This window comes from Myxine glutinosa, chromosome 7 (genome assembly GCF_964187855.1).
Source record: "Myxine glutinosa chromosome 7, kmMyxGlut1.1, whole genome shotgun sequence".
Lineage (NCBI taxonomy): Eukaryota > Metazoa > Chordata > Myxini > Myxiniformes > Myxinidae > Myxine > Myxine glutinosa.
The window spans coordinates 101,590,573-101,602,805 of NC_136267.1; positions in this window are offsets into that span (position 1 = coordinate 101,590,573).

Genomic DNA, 12,233 nt, shown 5'->3' on the forward strand with positions numbered 1-12,233 from the left:
TCTCTCGGACTCAACTCCTTGGACTCCCTCTCGTCTCTCTGTAATGGTTCATCTCCTTTTGGAAACGCCCTGCCTGCGGGTTATATAGGCCCCGCCCCTCAACCTTCGCGAACCTCCTCGATGTTTCTCTCCACACCCTCTCCAAGTCCAACCCCTTGTTCGTGGTTGGTTGAGTGGGGCTGACTCACTCCTCCCCTCTATGACGAGATGGGGACCCGCCTTTCTTCCCCAACCCTGCCTCGTGGCCAATGGCGGCAATTGTTGGTTGGCAATGCGAATGGCAATTGACGAAAAGGGGGAATGGAGGTTTTGGGAATGGGAATGAAGGGAATCTATCTCTTTCACTGGTGCAATGGAGTATTTCAATTAATGGGAGACACAGCCTTACCCTAAAACACATAATAAGATAAAACTATTGAACAGGGGTATTCTATGATTGGCTGTAGTGTGGATGCTTTATGGACTAATTATGGGACGCCCTTTGACCTTTACACAGCTCCGGAGGCAGGAGGCGCAGAATGAACACTAATAATAATACACACAATAAAAAAAATACAGTCCTCATATCTGCAACACTGCACCCTCCTCCTCTTAGGCACGATCCGGGCCTACAACTTTTATTTATTGTGACACGTAGGTGTAGTTCCCTCTACTTTTAACCTGACCCTGAGTGCGACAGTTTTAAAACATAAATAAATGTGTCCCGCTGCTCCATTGCACCCTGCCTAACAGACTTACGCCCACAGTTAACCGAATTGCGGAATGGTCTTCAAAGTACACACTGACGGTGGGGAGCATTATTTACACTGACTCTGCTTTTATTTACAAAACTAACCCAGGACCTGTAATTGTTCTTTTTGGGGGGAGACAGGCTGCTCTGCATCAATGCACCATGAAAGCACCTATAACGCACCAACACACCCTCAAGCACCAATCGGTGCAGTCACCACAGTTCATCAGTGTTCAATGCATGTTCAATAATAAAAATAAATCAACAACCCCTAACCCTGCAGGTGGTCTCTTGCTCTTCGGCTCCCTCTGCTGGTTATTATTATTTGTTCTTCCAGATGTTGTCTTCTCTCTCATTTCCTTACTGGCGGCCTATTTGCAATAAAGTGTGCCCAACGTGTCCGTTTTTATTTTATTTTATTTATGACCCACAGGGCCGACTACGTGTGGTTCACCTGTGGGGCATCGGTGCCCTGTGGCCAAGGTCCGCCAGCAAGATTTCGGGCCCTCATGGCCGGTTCCAGCAGAGGGGCCATGCCCCAACCCATGGGGTCCATCAGTGGTGCTCGGCCACAGGCATGTGGTCCATAATGTGGTGCATCGATGCAGACAGCTGGTTCTGAGAGTTCCGGGCGCACAATGGCCGACTCACGCACGCTCCGCTCGGCGCCCAATGGCGCACAGGTCATGTGGGAGACAAAAGGGGGACAAGATCACATTTTTTCTATCATATATTTCTATCATATATCATATATGATCACATCATATATTTTTTCTACATTCCCTAAACTCTCCTGCACTCCATCCTCCATCCAGCGTCCTTAAACGTATTTTTAACTCGAAGGTCACAAGAAACTCATTTTGCAATAAATGTTCGTTTCCCATAAATCGTACACTTTCAAAAATCCAATCTCACCCCTCCCCTCCAAATCTTCCCCATAACCCCTCCCCTCCAAATCTTCCCCATCACCCCTCCCCTCCAAATCTTCCCCATCACCCATCCCTTTCAAATCTCCCCCCTTGCCCCCTCCCTCCTAAACTACCCCCTCACCCCTCCCCGCCAAGACGCCCCCTCGCCCCTCCCCTCCTAGACTCCTGCCTCACCCCTCCCCTCCAAATCTCCCCCATATCCCATCCCTTTCAAATCCCTCCCCTTGTCCCTTCCCTCCCAAACTCCCCCCTCACCCCTCCCCTTCAAATCTCCCCACCCTCATTGCTTCTCAATTTCACCACTCTCACTCCCCCTCCTCAAAGCGTCCTCCCCGCTTCTTCCCCCTTCAAACTCTCACCTCCATCTCCCCCAACCTTCTGCCTCGCTCTTCCCCCTCCTCAAATAACACCTCATTGTGGCTCACCCAATCACCATCAAACCTTTTGGCCGCCCCATCCTTCCCTTTCTCCGAGCTATTCTGAAATCTCTGACACACCTTCAACAGCTCTCCCTATCTCTTCCACCTCTTCCACATCTTACCCTACCCCTCCTCCCCCCTGTTCTGTATCTGATGCTCCCCCTTCCTCTTCATTAACGGTATGGACCTCAAACATCCGGGGCCTTCGTTCAAACTTAACTGATCTCTCCATACAGGTTGCTTCTGTCAAACCAGACGTGATCTGCTTAACAGAAACTTTCCTCCTTTATGATGTCTCTGATTCCATAGTATCTCTCCCGGGCTACTCCCTCCTCCGGTATGATAGACCTGAGCCTCGTCCTGGAGGCGGGGTTGCTATCTTTATCAAAAACTCTCTTCCTCACTCGCCCTGCACTGCACTCTCTCCACCTCACCCCCAGGAATACCTCTGGCTACGGCTTCCCCTTCGCTCCCACCTCTTGTTCATATGTGTGTTGTACCGTCCACCAAACAGTGATGACTCCATCTACATCTCGCTGTCTGATGATATGGACCAACTTCTATCTACTCATCCCAACTCTCTCTTCCTCATATGTGGTGATTTCAATTGTCACCATGCCAGTTGGCTGGGTGTGGGTACCTCTCTCACCAGCCATGGCTCTTCAGCAAAGGACTTCTGCGACTCACTGGGACTGACACAATCTGTCAATTTCCCGACCCGGATCTCAGTCAACGGAACATCTTCTCTTCTGGACTTGGTTATGACTAACTTCCCTGAAAATGTCTGCTGCTCTTCTTCTGCTCCGATCGGATCATCTGATCATGTCCTTGTTAAAGTGGACATCTCTCTGACCATCCTCAGGGAGCCTGCTCAGCGTCGACGAGTCTGGCATTTCACTCAGGCCAACTGGCACGGTCTTCAAGCAGCCATCAATCATCTGGACTGGTCTCCCATCTCTACCACCTCTGACATCAACTCATCCTGGGAATTCTTCCAAAGTAAATTGCTCTCTCTCATGCACAGATTTATCCCATCTCGTCTTCAGTTGTCATACCCTTCCTCCCGTCCATGGTACACGGAATCTTGTGGTGAGGCTGTTGCCCAGAAACAACTTGCCTTCGTCTCCTGGAAAGCAAATCCAACAGAAGGAAATCTCATTTCCTTTCACAAAGCCCGAAACAAGTGTGTGTCCACCCTCAGGAGAGCCAGGAAACAATATCTCTCCGTTCTCAAGACCGAACTCTCTTATCTGTCTCCCTCTTCCAAATCCTGGTGGCGTCTGGTCAAATCCGTTTCTGGTGTTTGTTCCCCCTCCATCCCCTCCCTTACCTCAAACGGCTACACAGCTGACTCCGCACGTGAAAAAGCTGAATGCCTCAACTCTGTGTTTGCCTCTAAATCTTGTGTCCCAAACCAATCCCTCTCTGTACCCACCATACCCAGTCGTACCCTGCTGCTCCTGGACTCCGTGTCCTTTCCTCCTGACAAGGTGGAAAAGTTTCTGTCAACCCTCGACTCTGATTCTGCAACTGGACCCGACGGCATCAGCCCACGGGTCCTAAAATCCTGCTCTGCTGCTCTATCTCACCCTCTCTCTGTTCTCTTCACCCTCTCTTTTGCTCAAGGTCAACTGCCATCTGCTTGGAAATCAGCCAACATCACCGCTTTGCACAAAAAAGGTGCAAAAACAGATCCTAGCAACTACAGACCAATCAGCCTTCTCCCAATTATCAGCAAAGTCATGGAATCCATCATTGCTTCGGATATGAAATCTTTCCTCTTCTCCAATGGCTTGATCTCTGATCATCAATTTGGTTTCAGACCAGGTCACTCTACTCTGGACATGCTGCTCCTGCTGTCTCAACAATGGATGGAGGTCCTCAATGCCAAACAGGAAATTAGAGCTGTCTCCCTCGACATATCACGTGCCTTCGACACGGTCTGGCACCCCGCTCTGCTCACCAAACTCTCCTCCTTTGGTATCCATGGAAATCTCCACGCATGGCTGGCGGACTTCCTCTCTAGTCGTCGTCAACGTGTGGCCCTGAATGGGTTTCTCTCATCTCCTCTTCCTGTTCAGGCTGGAGTTCCCCAAGGCAGTGTTCTGGGCCCCGTGCTTTTTCTGGTCTTCATCAATGATCTCTCTGACTCTCTCGAAAATCATCTCTATCTCTTTGCTGATGACTCCACTCTCTGCCGCTCCATTCCTCTTCCCTCAGATCGGCAGTCTGCTGCCTCCTCACTCTCTGAAGACCTGGACAAAATCACAGACTGGTCAAACAAGTGGAACATGTCTTTCAATCCTGACAAATCTCACACTCTTACTATGTCTCTCCGAAAAGATCGACTGGACAACCCTCCCATCTACTTTCTCAACAATCCTCTCCAAGAAGTTCTGTCGGTCAAGATTTTGGGTCTCACTATCTGCCATGATCTTTCTTGGGAAAACCACATTTCCAAGCTGGCCTCCAAAGCCAGTCGCCGACTGGGCATCCTCCGTCGTGCGAAGTCCTTCCTCGGCACACCTGAGCTCCTCACCACATACAAGGCTTTCATCCGCAGCTCAATGGAATACTGTTCTCCTCTATGGGCTGGTGCTCCTGCCTCACACCTAGCTCGGCTTCACGCTGTTGAAACCAAAGCTTTCAGAATTATTGGAATCTCCCGCGATGAAGCTATCTCTGAGGGCCTTTCACTCACTCACCGCAGGCAGGTAGGTGGTCTTTCTGTCTTCTACCGACTCCTCTCCGGCCTTGCACCCCCAGCTCTCTCTGTGCTCGGTCCCCCAAATATTCCTACAGGTCGCACAAGATCTGCCAGCAACCCTCTGATGGTTAAACTGCCGAAATCTCGGCTCTCTGCTCACCTTCACTCTTTCATTCCTCTTTTCTCCCGCCTCTGGAACAAACTCCCTCACTCCCTTCAATCCCACTCCTCCCTCCAGGTCTTTAAAACAGCTGTTCACCACCATCTCTTATCTTCCCCCATCCAAAACCTTGATCTTTTCTACCCCTGCTAATTCACCCCAGATCCACCTTGTTTGAAATTCCAACTTCTTTCCTGGAAGTCCTGGCAGTGTCCATATGTTTTATACCTCTCCCACCGCCCCCTTCCCATGCCCCCCCCCCCCAAAGCCCTCGCCCTCTCTCAGATCTCTCGATGTCTCCATGTCTCTCGGTCCCTGCTCTCAAATGTTGTGTTTGTGTCCTTCCCCCTCTCTCCCCATCTTGTCTACCGCTCCCGATGTTATATGTTTTATGTGTCGGTTTGTCTTTCTGTGTGATTAATGTTCGCTCTTTCACGAGCCTCGATCTTGTATACAAAAAAAAAAAAAAAAAAAAAAAAAGACAAATGAGCGAGGGGTAAGGTCACAAGGGTACACATCAATAAGGCAATGCAAGGCGAAAGGCGTACGGAGAGCGAAATGAGAAAGCTCGTCCCTACCGTACGTCACCCCCCCTGTCACCTACACTACCCTTGCCCTTACCCCATATTTACAAAAATCTACACATTTACCAATCCGTCGCTACTGTCACGTCTTCCCCATATTTCCCTTATACCAAATTCGTCTCCACAATCCCTCTACTTCAAAATTTGCCATCACCCAATTCATCATCAATCCTCATAAGGAGGAAGAGATGGAACATCAAAGCACAATGTCACACCCACGTCATGATGCGTCTCACATTCCAAACATCTGCATCATAAAAAATAATCAAAACATGGCATGGTGTGGAGTACCTGTCACCTCAGGTGAGTGGATGCAGATGGTGCGAGGAGACTCCAATCCTATCTATCCTCTAAAGGACTTTAACAAACTTTACACTACCCGGGGTCTCTCCCTGCCAATCCATTGGCCAACTTACACTATGGGTTCTAAAAACCAATTCCCATTGACCAACTGTGGTGCTTCTCAATTTGGGGTCTCACTCCCCCGATTCATCTCCCGGTGCCCTTGCACAATTTCTGGGCTGTGACGTGTAGCTCTCCCAGCAGGTCTACCCACCTGCACACCTCCACCACTGTAGTTGCCACCCGAGCTTACCTAGCTCCTCACCCTAACCTAACTAACTGGGGAAGGCCCCTCCTGGCTCTGTCACCCCTTGGTGCCCTCTGGCACTGGGCTACCCGGGTCCGTTCTCCGGATCCTCGGGCCCCATCCACAACTACCGGCTCCCAGAGCCCACCTGCGGCCTCACCTGGCCGACATCCTCACAGTGGTGGAGTGCCCAAACCAACTACACACACTAACAGGCTACACGCCCAGCCATTTCCACAACACTAATGCACCCATCCGAACATCATTCTTCCACCCGCACCACAGATGCCAATATCCAACCACAATTTACCTATACCCTCTACCTAACACTTACACTACCCGCCCCAGGTATTCGTGATGGGGGTCCACTCTTCCCCCATTCACACCTCCGCACCATCCACTCCACTCCATTGTTTCCACCATATTCACTCCACGACCATCCATTCCAATACTCCATATACTCCACACTCCATGTATTCCACACAACCATTCTCCATTCACCTGTTGTTGCACACCTGTGCAATCACACCTGGTGCCACCTGCACCCTCCTCCTCTTCTTGGACCACTTGGTCAACACAACAACCATCACCTTCACTCCCTCACTGCTCCATCCACCTGTCCAGTTGCACACCTGTTCAATCCTCAAACACACGGCATCATCTGAACTACCTGTTGCCCTGCTAGCTTAGTGCTCCCCGTCTTCCCTTTAAACTAAGCACATACCACGTCATTATCATCCACTCTAATCTACCTGCGTCCCCACTACAGGTATCCTTGTCACTAACTAATCTTAACGTTACCTAATGTCATCTTCGCTAGATCCCCACACACAATATCCTAACCCACCCGGGCTAGTTTTCACTGCCATCAACCCCATAATCTAGTGCTCCTTTGCCCCCCCCCCCCCCTGTGAGGGATGGTGGATTGCCCATCCCACCACATCGGGGAGGTCCCACTATCAATTTTGCTCACCAAATTTCAGCCAATCAAAAATTTGCCAATCCTCTGCCAATCACCGTACCATTACCAATCATCACTCTGCCAATCCTTTGCCAATCATCAAATTTTGTCTTTTTCTAATTTTGGGTCCAAAACACTAACCTCATCACCCGTCTACTTATTAGATCCTCTCGGTGCGCCAATTCCCTTCTAAAGCTCGGCTTCGTACAGCCGAGCAATGAATGCGGGTTGTTTTGTGCCAGCGGCTGGATACGTCCCGCATTCGGGGCAGGGACGGGGGCTTACCCGGGCCGAGATCCCACGCACCATCTCGGCACGGAGCCATCCAATGTCCCGATCTCGACCTGCCGGCACGTCTCAACAAAAAGTGGTCGCCATGACGACCCTTCCTATCGGGCTGCCCGTTCCGCCTAGCGGAGCACGGACGCGGCCGTTCCAAGCGCAGCCCAGCGTGGATCGCGTACGGCAGTCCTTTCAAACCCGCCGTGGCTCGGATCCCCGCTGGTTCTCGCGGCACGCGAAGCCCGGCACGCACCGAGGGCCCGATTCGGCTAAATGTCGTTCTAACTGCTAACCCGGTTCCCGTCGATGCCTCACCTGCATGCCTACATGCATACGCTACCCCTTTCACCCTCACCGAGCTCGATGTTCCAACGCCACCCGTACACCCCGCATACTTCGTCATTGCATTCGTTCTTTCGCTCACAGACTTGGTCACACACCTCACCACCGAACACCTTGGCACACATTCGTCGCTCGCACACCTCACCAACACACCTCTTCGCGCCCCCTTCTCTGTCACCTCCTCTGTGACAATCACAGGTGTGCTCTCACTCGCACACCCAACCACGTGCCTCACGACCAACTCAAGTGTGCATTCCCACACACGCTCTACCATTCCAGGTGTGCATACTTCCATTCCAGGTGTACATCCTCGCTCACCTGTCACAACCAACTCACGCTCCGTGTCACTCTCACTACTTTCACCACCACTCTTGACAGCGCACTCACCCTTACTCTCGACAGCGCACTCTTTCCTCATGCACCTGTCCGTTACACACCTTTCTCGCGCACACTCTTGCGCACACTCTCCCGTTACACCCTCTGTAACACTCACCACAGGTGTGCATTCTTCCTTACTTTTGACAGCGCACTCTTTCCTCATGCACCCGTCCGTTACACACCTTTCTCGCGCATCCTCTTGCGCACACTCTCCCGTTACTTCCTCCGCAACACTCACCACAGGCGTGCATGCTTCCGTTACATCCTCTGTAACACTCCTCACTACGCGCTTCCATGTGCTCCCTCGCACACGCGCTACGACCGACTCACTCTCGACAGCACACTCACTCCTCGGCGCGCACTTTTTCCTCACACACCCCATGGTCGGACATTCTCGCACACCTCTTTTTTCGCACACCAGACCTGTCGCACACTTCACCAACGGCCTCTCACGAACACCCGGGTCTAAATCAACCCCCAAGCCGACTGAAGCTCCCCTCACATCATATACATTTCCGAATATATCGCCACTCACCTTGGCACCTCTTCGTCGCACCTCTTCTGCCACCTGCAAACTCTTTATTTGGTTAGTGAGCAGCACATCATGAGTTGAGCACCGACCTTGTACATATTCCATCACCTCCTCCTGTATTTCTCTTTTAGTTTCTGTCCGTCTCTTCTTAATTTCACTCACCCCCTCTAACACCTCCTTTAATTTTTGCTTCACCTCTTTTATTTCCCGGTGCGTCTCCTCAATTTCGTCCTCTAAGGCTACCGTGACCGTCTCTATGTGCATCCTTACCTGCCGGTCCTTCGTCTCCATTATCTCTGTCACCTCGTCCAACCTCATTGTCAGTCCCTCACGTACCATCTGACATTGCTTCTGTGTCGCTATTAATTCGTTCTTAATGTCTTTTTATGTCGCTTTTAACCCCCCGATTATTGCCGTGTTCTTTTCCACTTGGTCCACTAGTTCCTTTTGTCCCACTGTCAGCTGTTCTACTCCCTTCGTCAGACCCTCTATTCCCCCCTGTAACCTAGCCGTATTATTCCTCACCTCTTTCTCTATACGCTTTTCACCTCGCTTTACCTCCTCGCGTACCCCCGAGACCTCCTCACTTACACCTCGTCGTATCTCCTCTTTCATCTCCTCCCTCTCTTTTGTAGATGCTACCCTCATCTGTCCCAATTCATCCCTCTGAGCATCCAATTTACTTTCTAACCCGATTTTCACCTCCTCTATCTGGTTCCCCATCTGTTCGATTTCCCGGGCGGATTGCTCCCCTATTTCCCGCAATTTGTCTTCCATCCTATTTTCTAACCCCATTAACCCATTTTTCACCCCCTCTAACTGATTCTCCTGGGCAGCCATTCTATTTTCCACCCCCGTTAACCCATTCTTTACCTCCTTTATCCCGTTGTCTAACCCCTCAAATTTGTCGTCTAACTTCCCAAATTTCTTGTCTAATCCCTTAAAATTATTGTCTAACCCCTCAAATTTAGCTTCTAACCGTTCCCCCATTTCTCCCATTTTGCCCCCCATTTCGCCCCCCATTACCCCCAATTGCTCACTCTGAGCCTTCATTTGCTCACTCTGAGCATCCATAAGGGCCTTCATTTGGATCATAAAAAGATTCCAATCCACCAGTGGCGCTGCTACGGTCGCGGGTGCGGCAAAATTTGGTGCCGCTACACCCACGTGCGCGAGGACGCCATTTTGTGCATCTGATGCTCCCTCAACCACATTGCCAATGTTCTCCTCTACTTCGTCCCTCTGATCCTGGGTTACTCCTAACCCCTCCTCCAGCTCACCCACCGGCATCCGATCGCCTTGACCAGCCATGGCGCGATTTCAAAATTCGGGTTTTTGTAAAACAACACAAATTTCCAGCATCTTGTAATTTTGAGCGCGTTAAGCGCGCCTCGGGTCCGTATCTCACTCCCAGACACCAATTGTTACGGATGCGGTTAAAGATGTTATTTTGACCGAGCGGTGGTATTACCGCGACCGAACAGTGCTTCCTTGATTAATACCCGATTTGCCCCAAACTTTGGCCGGATCGCGCCACCGCTATTCAATCGGGAAAACTCTAAAGCGACCGAATACAAAGAGGAAGAAGACGTACAGAAGAGTAATTGGATTTATTATTTACACATATAAGTAGGAAGAAAGCAGTCACGTTTATTTACAGACGAGATTAGATACACAGTGCAACGCTAGCTTACCTACAGTCTTTAACCCAGGGACAGAACAAACAAGGACAGACTCACGCGGGGAATGATGATAGGACTGGCGGGAGATGGATGGCTGGCGGGATAGGGAGGTCCAACTGGTCCTGCAATCGATCGACTCGTTGGGCAGCCGCCGCCCCTTCGTGGCCCTGCTCCAAACTGCCGTCCAGGCCTCACGCTGCTGTGGCTGCAGTTTCGGTGGCTCCAGCTGCAGCAAGTGCAGTTTCGGTGGCTCGAGCTGCAGTAAATGCAGTTTCGGTGGCTCGAGCTGCAGTAAATGCAGTTTCGGTGGCTCGAGCTGCAGCTCAACTCTGGACTTCTCTCGGACTCAACTCCTTGGACTCCCTCTCGTCTCTCTGTAATGGTTCATCTCCTTTTGGAAACGCCCTGCCTGCGGGTTATATAGGCCCCGCCCCTCAACCTCCGCGAACCTCCTCGATGTTTCTCTCCACACCCTCTCCAAGTCCAACCCCTTGTTCGTGGTTGGTTGAGTGGGGCTGACTCACTCCTCCCCTCTATGACGAGGTGGGGACCCGCCTTTCTTCCCCAACCCTGCCTCGTGGCCAATGGCGGCAATTGTTGGTTGGCAATGCGAATGGCAATTGACGAAAAGGGGGAATGAAGGTTTTGGGAATGGGAATGAAGGGAATCTATCTCTTTCACTGGTGCAATGGAGTATTTCAATTAATGGGAGACACAGCCTTACCCTAAAACACATAATAAGATATAACTATTGAACAGGGGTATTCTATGATTGGCTGTAGTGTGGATGCTTTATGGACTAATTATGGGACGCCCTTTGACCTTTACACAGCTCCGGAGGCAGGAGGCACAGAATGAACACTAATAATAATACACACAATAAAAAAAATACAGTCCTCATATCTGCAACAATATATATATATATATATATATATATATATATATATATATATATATATATATATATATATATATATATATATATATGTGTGTGTGTGTGTATTTATATATATGTATATATATATATATATACACACATCTTGTTGCCCCATCTGCACCACCACCGCCAGCACCTGATCATGTCGCCACCTCTATTGTCCTGCTGCCAATGCTACTGAACATTAACTCAGTGCATGATGCACCATTCCCACACCTCCACACAAATAACATCTCTCCTCCTGCAACAACCCACACAATCTCAAGTTTACTGGTGACAGAAGCACATCATACGTTGCCCGCAACAGGAAATTCAACAATATTGGCTCCATCCTCCAAATCTCTTGCCACTTCAACATCCTCACCCGCACACCTTCCCACCTATATTACCTTTCCATCCCACCTACCCACCCACCTATATATTATTATTGATATATATATATTATTTTTTTTATAAACAGGAATCAAATTCCTGCGAGGGGCTAAGTGTGAAAAAATTCTGACTCAATGCGGGGTTCGAACCACGGACCTCCGATATATTGATATTCAGACCCATTCACTTTTTTCACATTTTGTTATGTTGCAGCCTCATGCTGAAATCGTTTAAATTCATGTTTTCCCTCATCAATCTACACTCAATACCCCATAATGACAAAGTGAAAACAGGATTTTAGAAAGTTTTGCAAATTTTTTTTTTTTTTTAAACTGAAATATCACATTTACATAAGTATTCAGACCCTTTGCTATGACACTTGAAATTTTGCTCAGGTGCCTCCCATTTATCTTGATCATCTTTGAGATGTTTCTACACCTTGATTGGAGTCCACCTGTGGTAAATTCAATTGATTGGACATGATTTGGAAAGGCACACACCTGTCTATATAAGGTCTCACAGCTGACAATGCATATCAGAGCAAAAACCAAGCCATGAGGTCGAAGGAACTACCTGCAGAGCTCAGAGACAGGGTTGTGTCGAGGCACAGATCTGGGGAAGCCTACAAA